A 12,329-nucleotide genomic window follows, 5' to 3' on the forward strand; every position below is an offset into this window, starting at 1 on the left:
CAGTGCGTTTAGAACACTAAACAAACAGTTTTGGACGTAGAAAAAAAAAAAATAAAGAATTTGATAATAGACAACTCTCCACCCCTTAAAACATGGAGGAGCGTTGGGAACATAAAGGAAACATAAGTAACATTTTTGTTTGAAGAATCCAATGAATAAAATAGGAAACATAAAAATATAGGCTTAAAAAAGACATATTTTACTGAAAAGGCGACAAAATAACTTGAAAAATTCCTTAGGCTTCATTGAAGTAAATAATAAAAAAAGAGAATGATTCAAGTTGAAAATATAGCCAGGCGAAATTGAAGGAAAAGAAATTGAATAAAGTCAGTTAAATTCTGTCATACGTGCATCTCGAACTGACAGCACAAGACTAGTATGAAATACTTGTATTAAATTAGTACAAAATTAGCAGCATTAATACTACGGAGCCAGGTAGATATGCTCTAAGTAGACAGGAAAAGTTTTGCTCTCTTATGTGGGAGTCGTCTTTCGCAAAAATGACTAGCATGGCATAAAGGCAAGACCACTAAAAGTTGGGTAGTTAAAGTGAAAATAGTCATTGTCACTGGTATGTCTAAAAATAAATTACTGTTTTCGATGAAGGCAAGGCATATTTTTTACAGAGGGGTCATTTGGTTTGATAAGAGAATAGCCAAGAGAACACTATGGCCACAAATAAAAAAAAAAGTGTGCAAATACTATAAATAAATAGTTATTGTGTGCTGGTTCATATTAGTCCTTTTAGCTGTAACTGCTGACAAGAGAACTTAGAAAAATTATAGAAGCTACCAGAGGGCAGTCCTGGTAAGCAAACCTCCAGGGTGCAGGCACTAGTCAATTGATAGTGCACAAACAGGTAAAAAGACGAATAGCTAAATTTTTAGCTTATGAGATCTAAGCTGTATATGAAGCCTTATATCAAAAGAACATTAAAGCTAAAAAAGAGAGATTACAGGCAAAAACGTTATAAAACTGTATCAAGTACCTAAAATTCGAAAAGAATTAAAAAGCTCAAAAGTCTTTATAAACAAACAGGCATATTGTAAGCTAATGACAGTTAATGACACAAGTTGGTTCGGAATAGAACCAAAGTTGTAAAACAAAGATAAGAAAATGTATATAGTCGTATATGGAAAAGCTATATAGTGGTAACAAATGTTGTTAGGAATATATACAGTTATAAAGATATTTTGAAAACTCTTTCTAAATATGGAATTGTTATCATATAAACAAAAAATTGTAAATATGTAAATTTTAATAGCAAAACATGTTATATGAACTATTGCCAAGCCCTTATATAGAGGCTAATCACAGTTCTCAATTATAGTGTATAAATCTATTAGTTAGGGTTTATTTTTTTAATATATTTTAAATTGCAGTTAAGACCTATCAGATAAAAGTCTTGACAGACTTATTTAAAAGTTGTGAAAAGAACAAATAATGCAGTGATTAAATAAATTATTAAGGTACATAATTATTATTTGTTTTTAACAATTAAGTTATATTTCAACATAACTTCTGTTTATATATATATATATATATATATATATATATATATATATATATATATATATATATATATATATATATATATATATATATATATATATAACCTAAACTATCCATGTAAATATAGTGAATTTATACGTTGTGTCTCTTTGTTTTTTAATTTTTATTTTGCTATGTATAGCATTCAAGATTTATTATACATTAATACTTTATAGCAATGATCAAAACACTAATTTGAATTAATTCCAAGGCTTGTCCATATTGTGTTTTATTTTTTTAAATGATTTAAGTTTTAACCAGTAGTTATATATCCTATATAGTTTTGCGACTTAAAAAAATACTTGTGTAAGTTATTACACAATGCTTGTATATACATGTATATATATATATATATATATATATATATATATATATATATATATATATATATATATATATATATATATATATATATATATAACATGACCCTAAGGGAACCCATAGAGAGTATATGCGCATAATGACCCAAAGATGGCAGCATAATACCCCCTCCCCCTGTTTTCAAAAATCAGTTTAACATTCCGGGCCCATGTAGGGACCGTATCAAATATTAAGCCGATAAGAACAGATACTACACTTTAATCTTAGCCAAAAGGCCGAGAAGCGATAATTTCACATGAATTGTCAAAGAATTTATGACGATACGAGTAACAGAGTTTGTCGCAGATTTAATTTCGGTTGTAAAACTCAAATAACATTCAATTAATTTATCACTTAGTCTTTAGATTTTTATAAGCAGCATAAAACATTTCCCGTAATATCAAAGTTTATCTCAAAATTCGAATGGTAAATGGAAAAATTTCCAATCAAGACTTGGACAAAATTGTTATTCAAAATGCAAAAATCAGACAAAGATATACTAAAAAAACCTGACCTGTTTATCTGGATCTTTGAATTATGCAGGCTTATCTAAGTTTTGACAAGATATTTTGCAGAAACTAAATTTCAGCTTGGGGGACCAACTGACGTCTGAAAAGGGGTCAAGCTTGGATTTGGAGGGGGCAGCCATCCTGCTCCATAGAAAATTGCGCCCCTGGAGCGCCTCCTTCATGATCAAGGCAGCTCAAAAGCCAAATAAATATGATTGGTACTTGTGCAAATACTTGTGCAAATACTTGTGCAAATACAATATCTTACACACGAAAGAAGTCAACTTTGGTTAATGCTAATGAAATAAAATAAAATAGGATGCAAATACAATAGTTTAGAAACTAATTTGGGCTATATATTTGTCCATTAGGGGGGGGGGGTAAATCATAGCATAAATTAAATACGTAACCTAACATAACCTAGGTACCTCCCCCCCCCCTAAACCCAAAAAATGATAGTTTAAATATTGTAAACGCATTGAGTAGCCACGCCTTGTGATCCATTTCTCTATTGCAAATACCCGTTTGACTGGTTTCCTTTAGTGTTTCCCGATACAGTATATAGCGGTGTGTAAGATATAATGCACATTTACCGTATGATTTTATAAATACAAATGTTGTGAAACATTTTCATATTAACATATGAAGGTTCTAGATTATTTATTTAGTTAGTAAAGTCATGCTTTCTTTCTGATAAAAACGTCCTAGTCGCTTGAGAGCACATTTAGCTTTTCAAAAAAAAATCATAGTAAATACAGTACTGTTCTATAAATTCGGTACGGTACTGTACTACTTACTGGTAAACACCGCTATAGACTTTATAGCAATTTAGCATGGAGACCCGTAAAGCGGGTAATTGCTATCTAAATTGATCGCAAAGCGTGGTTTCTAATTGAATTTACAATATTTAAACTGTTATTTTCTGGGGTTTAGGAGGGGGGAAGGTACCTAGGTTAGGTTACGTATTTATTATATGCAATGCTTTACCCCCACCCCCTAAATGTGCAAAAATATAGCCCAAATTTGTTTCATAAAGCATTATAACCGGGTATCTGTTTCTCCCGTTTGACTAGTTTCCTTGATAGAGTCTATAGCGGTGTGTACCATTAAGTAAAACATTACCGTAGATTTATATGAGTTTTTTTATTTATTTATTTTTTATTATTTTTTTTAACAGGATTTGAAACTAACCAGGAATACAATGACTAATTACCAGGAGTTTTGGAAAACTTTCCAAAAACGTGAAATTTCTTAAAAAAAAAACAACTAAAAAATGGCCCCAGAGAGGCGCCAATGACTAACTTCTAGTTAAAATTGCATGAAACAAAATTTAAATTACATGGTTGTACATAGCGAACCAAAAGTGAAACAAAAAGACCAATAAACAGAAATGATGCAAAAAAATTAAATGCAATTTATGAAACAAAAGAAAAAAACAAAAACATTTTCTTTTGTTTTAATGACTCTCACTATATAAGAATTTTATAATTAATAGAAAACTCTAAAATACGAAAAACAAGCGTTTTTTCAATAAAATACAACGAAAAGATATTTCATCTATCAGGGTAGAAGCGTAAAGACCTTCTAGGGGACCCCCCCCCCTCCAAAAAAAAATTTAATAATTTGAAATTTAGTGTATTTTCATTTAGTTCAATTACCCATTGAACATGTCCTGACAATTTCAAGGTATGTCCTCTTCCTTTTTTCCGCAATATTTTTTAGGTTCATTAGCAGTTCCTGAGGTATCACCCTTTGGACAAAACTGAATGCATGAAGTTTCTTTCATTTAGTATAAAATCCTCCCAAAAATAACCTGAAGTTCTATATTGACTTCTAATTTTAATTTTAAATTTTTATATTAAAACTTATTTTACGTTATATGTTGGCAAAGCCACGAACATCTTAACATAGAAAAAATATTTTCAAAAAAAATTGAATCGATTTGTGACATCAGCAGTAAATTTTATTTTCAAGGATTTTATCTTTGTTGTAAAAAAAAAAATTAATGCCTCCATACGATTTCTCCGGCATTGATTTCACCACACGCATAACCATCTGCGCTAGGAGGCGTTGAATTTTGTTTTGCATTATATGGTAATTAGTAAGCTATGTTAAACTTGCTGATTCTAAAGTTTTATGTGCCACAGGAGTTGCAACATTTAGGTGATTAGTTTTGTTTGCTGTTTTTAACACTATCCTACAAATATTTGTTGAATATAAGCAATGATTGGGGACAATCCAAATAAAAAAGTATTGTCCCAAATATAGGGGAAACGTGACAAGGGAAAGATAGGACACGGTAAAGTACCTATATAACGTGGTGCATTAGTTAAGAAATACTATTAAAAAAGTTTTCCTTAGTTAGATCACTTGCAAAATAATGTTATTTATTTAAAACAAATTTCGGTCATTTATATAGTAACAATTTCTGACAGTTTTTATATTACATATTCTTTTTCATTGGTTAAGAAAAAATAATTTAGATCTTTTCCGTTTCTCTCTATAAGAATTCAAATTTTGGCTTACTAGTTATATGTTTGCCAAAATTTTGAAACAATTTTTTCAACAAAGGTTGTACTATAATGCTTTCGATTGGTAGGTAGGGGGAGAAATACTCAAATATAAATAAGTTGAAAATCCGCACAATTTTTTTGGTTTCTATAGGGTTGAAGGGATTGCAGCCCCTTCCATGTTACAACCTTGAGTATAGAAAAATATTACGCAACTATTACCCTCCACATACCCTGAAAGTTTCAACTTAACTTTCTTAACTTCTCCGTAAATATCACATGTAATCCCTTTTGACAACCTTGGATACAAATAGTGTATTTTGATTTAGTTCAATTTCCAACGTAAAAGCCATTTACGTTGATATATCCTACTTGACAATAATGCAAGTTATGTTGTGACATTATTAAATTTGCTAAAATAAACTGGATTCAAAATGAGCCGAACAAATATTACAAGAAAAATGTCCACTCTTCCGCATAGACACCACTGGTGCCGATCACTGGCGTATTTTCACGAAAATTAAAGAGGCTAGGCAATATCCAGTGCCCCCCCCAGCCGATATTTTTTTCTGATACGTTAAAACGAATCGCAATGCATTTAAACAAATTTTTGATGAGTGTTTTAACCATTTTATACCCCCACCCGCCTCCGGAACAAATTTCTGGACGTGGCCCTCGGGAGGGGAGGAGTATTCTTCATAATCCATGGAGGAAAAAATCGTTGTTTTTTCAATTTCTTTAAAAAAAATACGAACAAAAACCAAGTCCTTTTTCAATAATAATGCCACAAAAAGACTTTCTTGAATCTGGAAGGGGGAATGCAGAAAAAAATCTTGCAGGATAATACACCCCGCCCCATTGAAGCTACTGGTATTCTTCACCCATGCTACTTGATAATAATACAACTTGTATTGTGACATTATAAAATTTGCTCCAAAGATGGATGCAATAGCTGAATTTTTAATCACCCAAGCATAAAACACATTAACACAACGGAGAGACTTTAACGGTTAATTGATTACTTATTTTGTCTTAATCTATATAATTAAATTTTATTTCCAACTTACTAGATTAGTCTTAAAATCCTATCTTATTATTAACTATGCGGACGGACTACTGCAATGCGTAATATAGAGTAGTCAAGTAAAATTCACTTTTCATAGTAGAATTTGGGTAGAAACTTTTAAAAGAACTCTATGCTTTGAACCGTAGAAACGCAATAGAAAATGAAACAAAAGTCCTATAAGATGGACTCGAGCTAGAAAGACTTAGTAGAAACAAAGTAGTACGAGGGAAGTTGCATTCCAAGATGGTAGTATCTTTTGATTTTTCAAGTGTAGAAAATCAATGTCTTATGGAATAATATTGTGTAAGGACTTGTGCTAGTTTTGTTCAGATTTCTTGAGCAATGCTTTGCCCTTTCCTTTTTAGCCGAAATAAATTACGCGGCTATGCTGTAAGGATAACAAATCCAGCCATAGTTACTTTCTAAGCGAAACAAAAGAGGACTAATTGTAGCTTGAACTTGGCTCGCTTTTACACCATCTAAGGACTTAAGAAATAAATACAAGAATCGTTTGATTCCAATATCGTACAGGCCCACGGGCCCCTCACAAAGTCTTCTTCTTCTGCAGAAAAATAGATTTCTGTAAAACTTTGGACGGTTCTGCAGCAAGGCATGCTATACAAACAAGGGCCAGCCCTGACCACACCAATTCCTTGTTCCAAAATATCGTTCAGAATGCACTTTAATCATCAACTAAATGAATTCATTCTTCATTGAAAGATTCTAATATATGGACCAAGGAATCATTAGTTAAGCTGTCAGAATGCCATATTTCAGACTCCCCGAATGTATCAACGAAAAAAAACATTGAGATGGTAAATCACAGGGTTTTTGTGTTATTTGCATTTAGGCTCCAGGCACCTCCTTCCTCACAGACCGTTTACACTTGATTCTCGTTCTCCCTTCACATGGAGAATTGCCTCTTGGTTCTCTTTTCCCTTCACACAGAGTATTGCCTCTTGAATCACGTTCTCCCTCCCGGCAGACAGAGTATTGTGTCTAGAAGCAACATAAGAAACCAAACAGACAAATATTTGATAGTATTAGACTAGAGGCCCATGGAATTCCCAAATGAATGGATTTGCCCCTATATGATCTCAAGACTCCTTATTTTAGAGGAACCTCCTTAACTGGAATGGAAATACTGTTCCTATACGAAGGAGGACTGAGGGCCCTAAGAGAGTGGGGAGTCAAGAGCACCTAGGGTTTGGCTCGTTATTGCACTGAGCCAAGAGTACCTTCGAGCATCCCTTACCCACTTAAAATTAGCTTACCCCGATGTAATCTGCAAAAGATAACAACAAATACTTAGCCGGTAACTTGTCAACTGAAAATCTGTATGCAACTAGGTAAATAACAACACTAATCATGTCTACTTCACTATAAACATAGCTTATTTAGAAACCCCTGGAAAGTGTGCCATATTTCACAGTTACTGTCCCTTTTTGCTATCTGCCTATAATTTCACAATTTGTTTTTCATTTTTGAAAAGATTGAATTTTTGTTCATATATGACTTCAATTACCCTGCATTTTCCAGGGTTACTTGTCTGACCACTAATCAAAACCGTTTCCTCAAGTAGTAGTCCTACTGACCTCTCATGTCATTTGCGTCTTGTCAAACGCTAAGGGTAAGTAGTCGGGCTTGTCAAATGAGTAATCTTGGAATATCAAAACATACTACAATAATATAGACTAGTCTGCTTTTCGGCATTCAAAAATTTGTTAAGACTCATTAAGTGCCCTTCCCCACGGTAATCTTTAGTAAAAGGCGAAAGATTATAACTCAATATGAGAAAAGGCCAAAGCTATGAAAATTGCTAGAGATCACTTGATTATATAAAAATAAATCCTAGTAAATCCTTATCGGTATCTTAACAAGGTTCGAAAGCAACAAGGAATTCAATTTTCAATGAGGTAAATACTGGCAAAAAAAATCACATGATGATAAAACATATTCAATCAGCAGCAATTCATGTTGCAACTGGTACCAGATGACATGGTACTAAAACTACATCTGCATAAAATAACATAAATATTCAGTTATCAATCTAAAAAGTAATTGCAATGTAATTGAGTGGTGGATAAATTCCTGCCGCCAAAGGCCTCCCTATTGAAATAGTCCAAAAAGCTTCGCGGTACTGATGGAATTGTCAGTTTGATATGTTGCTAATGCAATTTACTTGATGAAATGTGTGGGGACCAAGGGCATTTCACTTTTTAAGGCTAGCCTTTGCGATTTACTACAAATTTCAGCATTTTGATTCAATTCCTAGTTCAATTTAAAAATCAGTATTTAATGATTACAGAGTATTTTCAAAAACAAAATGTATTAAAAATCTAGACAGTATTCGCTCAAGCCTCTCATATGCTTGGGATTTTAGGCACAATTCTTCCATAAAATATCAAACATGTAAGTTTATCAAGAAAAAATAATTTTTTCAAAAGGGCCCTATGATCAATTTTACGTGTCCCATTATTGTCTTAACAACATCAAATTATATAGAATACTTTTTTCTTTCAAAAAACAAATATATGAAATATAAAAGGGGTCCAAACGACAAAACTTTTCTGTATGTGGACAGGGGTCCGCGTGAACGCAGTCCCCCTCTACCAAGAATTACGCTGTTGAATTACCCCAATTTGGGATAATCACAGGGGTGAGCCAATCCAAAGTGCAAAGAAAAGGACTCACCCTGGGAGCACCTCCTTCAGGATCAAGGCAGCTTTCTAGCCAGGTAAGTATGTTTAGTTAAAATCATTTTAACTAAACAATTTACTAATATCTTTCGACATAATCAGGTTGCTTTGAATGCCCCTCAGAAGCTCCGATTTATTAAACAGATGCAGGTTTACAAAACTTTTTCACATCAATGAATCAAGTCTCTAAATTATTTTTGAAAATAGCAATGCCCCATTTCATTTTCATACGTAAACATCTTAATCCTTTGAATGCAAGTTAACCTTTTTGAGAAAAGAAAATCAGGGGTTTCTCGCTCTGTTATCAATATGACTGAAAAGTCGAAACCTTTAATTTCTGCAAACCCAGGGGCCGTTCTGCTGATTATGCCAATTATTTTCTCGTTAACAAGCAAAGGGGGCTTTAGTTATTACTACTACTGCTAACAACTCACCACAGAACCAAGCCATCTGAGGCCAAAAACAATCACTTCAGCAATTCTTGGTTCAATTTAAATCTATTACGTACTATTTTCGAAAAAAATGCATGGGGACTTCAATTTAATTATGGCGAGTGGTCATTGGCTTTTTCACCATTAAATTTTGTAAATTAAATACAATTTGTCTTCTTTTTTCAGATGAAAAAAAATGACTTTCAATATATTCAAGGACTAGGAAACTACAGGTGTGGTTTCTAGAAATCGTGAAAAGCGCATTATACACACTATGTTTAAGGGTTCATGGACTTCGATTTGCTCTCGAAAGGAGTGTGCCGATCCCGGAGGTACTTCAATACCGGGCCAACGCGTGAACGGAGCGGAGCGAGCCCCGACATACCCTCGGTTCCCAAAAATCAGTTTAATATTCTGGGCCCCATGTAGGGACCGTATCCATTGTTACCAACACCCCAAAACAAAATCTACCACAAATTGCATGCTAAATGTAACAAAGACACAAAAATGTACCATATCCCAAATTTATTTTGGGATATCGTCGGTGACATAAAGTACTATCTATGAAAATTTTGAATAAGACATTTTCAATCACTTTCTTTCTCCATTACTTTGTTTTTTCTTTCTCTACTCATGCAGTACATTATTCCTGACATTAATTGAAGAAATTGTTCGGAGTACCATATATTATAACAGAAAAATTTTACTACAGGCCAACAAAAGTCGTTGTTTTTTGGCCATTTACGACCATTTATAAACTTGGCAAACTTTAGCAAACTTTTTCAAACTCAAAATGAGCAGAAATTAACATGAGTAGGGCTCAAAACCCCTATGCCTTCCCAAGGCCAGAACATAACTTGCACTTCACTGAAAAAATATAAATGTTTTTACTTTAATAAATTTAATAAATCAAATATTATTAACATTTTGATCACTAAATATCAGTATATGTATATTAAACTGACAATGCACATTCATTTGTATTTTTTTCAGTAAAGTGTCAATTATGTTCTGGCCTGGGGAAGGCACAGGGGTTTTGGGCCCTACTCATGTTAATTTCTGCTCGCTTTGAGTTTGACTCGCTTATTTATTGTAATTTCTGTTAGTTTTGGGTTTCATTTATTTATCAATGCTGATTTGTGATTGGTTCACGCTTGGTAGATTATTTGATTTTATTTTTGCTCATTTTTGGTTTAATGGAGTTCTTTACTTTTCTTTGAAAACTCATTTTGTGAAAAACTTTTTTTAATTAATTACAACCAACATCAGAATATTTACGATTGAACCAGCCCAAGATCATACGTCATGAATTCTCTTCGCATTGATTGGTGCAAATATCTACAGAGCTATGTTGTTCATGCATATAACACCTGAACATGCTTTACATGCATGTAACGAAATGAATTCGTCAAAAATTTAGCTGTGAAAAAAACTTACATCAAGGAACATTATAATAGCTTTTAGTTGTGAAACACTTAACTAAGAGATTTAAAAAGATTAACATGCATAGAAGATTTGCACAAACGGGAAGTGATGGGGTTACTTTCGAGAGCGCTATATTGCGTGAAATGGCAGCAAGAAAGAGAAGGGAAAGTGCATACACTATGACGGAGGTCCAACCAGTGGTAACTAATGAGAGGGAACAGTTTTTAGGGAAAATAAAAGGCCTTTGTTAATTGAGCTTGAACTGGAAAAACGGAAACGGGAGCCAGGCCAGTTGATAGATGAACACCAGTTAGAAAAACAGACAGAGTCTATGAGACATACCCCAAAGCCAATATCAGTACGCACGAAACCAAGAATTGTAGCTAAGAAGCTACCAGTATTTATTAGACCGCAAATAGCTAGGATCAAACACAGCGAATTATGCAACACATGTATGCGAAAACAGACAAGACCAATGAATTTAGAAAAAGTGTTTCAAAAACAGCAATAGCCCTGAGATGCCTAATTACAGAGATAGCTCACGGTTTTCAAGAAATAGGAGAGAAGACAGATATGAGAGAGCTAGGAAATACAAGGCTCCAAAATCATTCTGGAGGAGCTCATAGGTTTTATAAGAATTTTTTCCTTTCGATGCTGACATGCTTATAAAGAACAATTTTCTTTTCAACTTCAACAAAATTGACAGAATTGCACTTTGGAAAATTTTCGTTTTCTGAATATCAAAATCCTTCAATCTAGTTTTAAATTTTTTGTAAGTTAGTTTTTTTATTATGCTTGTTTTTCTTTAAGGTGATATTTTTGCCTTAAATTTGGATATATATATATATATATATATATATATATATATATATATATATATATATATATATATATATATATATATATATATATATATATATATATATATATATATATATATATATATATATATATATATATATATATATATATATATAGAGAGAGAGAGAGAGAGAGAGAGAAAAAGAAAATCTTCCCAGTTCTATTTTGGCATAGAAAATGGTAATTTTAGCAAAACCAGGTGACATGAGCGAAGATAGTCTTCTTCGTGATACCCTTGTCAGCTGATCAGATAATACTCTCTTCAAAGTAAGTGAGGGGGACTTGGGAGATAGCTAAAACTACCAAAATATGAAGGCGTCAGTCCCTTCCGCAACCTTCGGTCTTTATGCTAAAATCTTAATGTTCTCTTAAAATATATCCATTAAAATTAAACGGTCCTTTTGTTTGATCAATCTCTCTTAAAGAATGGTGACAAAAAGTAAAACTTAAAAGGGAGGATTGAGTAAGGGCGCAATCACCCTCATATGCATAATAATTTCTGTTCATTTTAATATTTAGTATTGCTCCTTACCCTTAAATCGATTTTTTTTTCATTTCTGACCCTCAGTCAAATCATCCCAAGAAATCCCTTTTCATTCCCCTGCGGCTAATCCCTTTTCCTCGCCACGAAAAATACCCCCCCCCTCCCAAACACATGTATATTTCCCAGTAACAAATACTATAGTCTATATGAACTATGTGCAAATTACATAACTTACAGCCCTTTCCCCAGGGACTATTGAGGTCAATACCATCTCAAAAGGCAGAGTTAAAGCACCTTTCAACTATATTGACTCAAAAAGTTATCTCAACATTTTGATTGGACGCCTTCTGGGAAAAGAGGGCTCTGTGAGAGGGACTAGTTACCTTTCAATTTTTATTTTTTTGATCACTTAAAAAGGGTACTAAAGCTTTTC

The 12,329-nt window shown here is 33.0% G+C and overlaps 3 non-coding genes and 1 pseudogene across 3 annotated transcripts; all 4 read right to left on the reverse strand.

The window, feature by feature from the left end:
* Positions 1 to 1,968: 1,968 nt before the first annotated feature.
* LOC148938672 (U2 spliceosomal RNA) lies at positions 1,969 to 2,159 on the reverse strand. The gene has a single exon (XR_016143656.1). It is a non-coding gene; the product is annotated as a U2 spliceosomal RNA (small nuclear RNA).
* A 5,528-nt stretch (positions 2,160 to 7,687) lies between these two features.
* Positions 7,688 to 7,806, reverse strand: LOC148938673 (U5 spliceosomal RNA; annotated as a pseudogene).
* A 771-nt stretch (positions 7,807 to 8,577) lies between these two features.
* LOC148938674 (U1 spliceosomal RNA) lies at positions 8,578 to 8,741 on the reverse strand. The gene has a single exon (XR_016143654.1). It is a non-coding gene; the product is annotated as a U1 spliceosomal RNA (small nuclear RNA).
* Positions 8,742 to 9,436: 695 nt separating this feature from the next.
* LOC148938675 (U2 spliceosomal RNA) lies at positions 9,437 to 9,629 on the reverse strand. The gene has a single exon (XR_016143657.1). It is a non-coding gene; the product is annotated as a U2 spliceosomal RNA (small nuclear RNA).
* Between the last annotated feature and the right edge of the window lie 2,700 nt (positions 9,630 to 12,329).

This window comes from Artemia sp. Qi Xiang Cuo, unplaced genomic scaffold, assembly GCF_049724085.1.
Source record: "Artemia sp. Qi Xiang Cuo unplaced genomic scaffold, ASM4972408v1 HiC_scaffold_3027, whole genome shotgun sequence".
In the NCBI taxonomy this organism is placed as follows: domain Eukaryota; kingdom Metazoa; phylum Arthropoda; class Branchiopoda; order Anostraca; family Artemiidae; genus Artemia; species Artemia sp. Qi Xiang Cuo.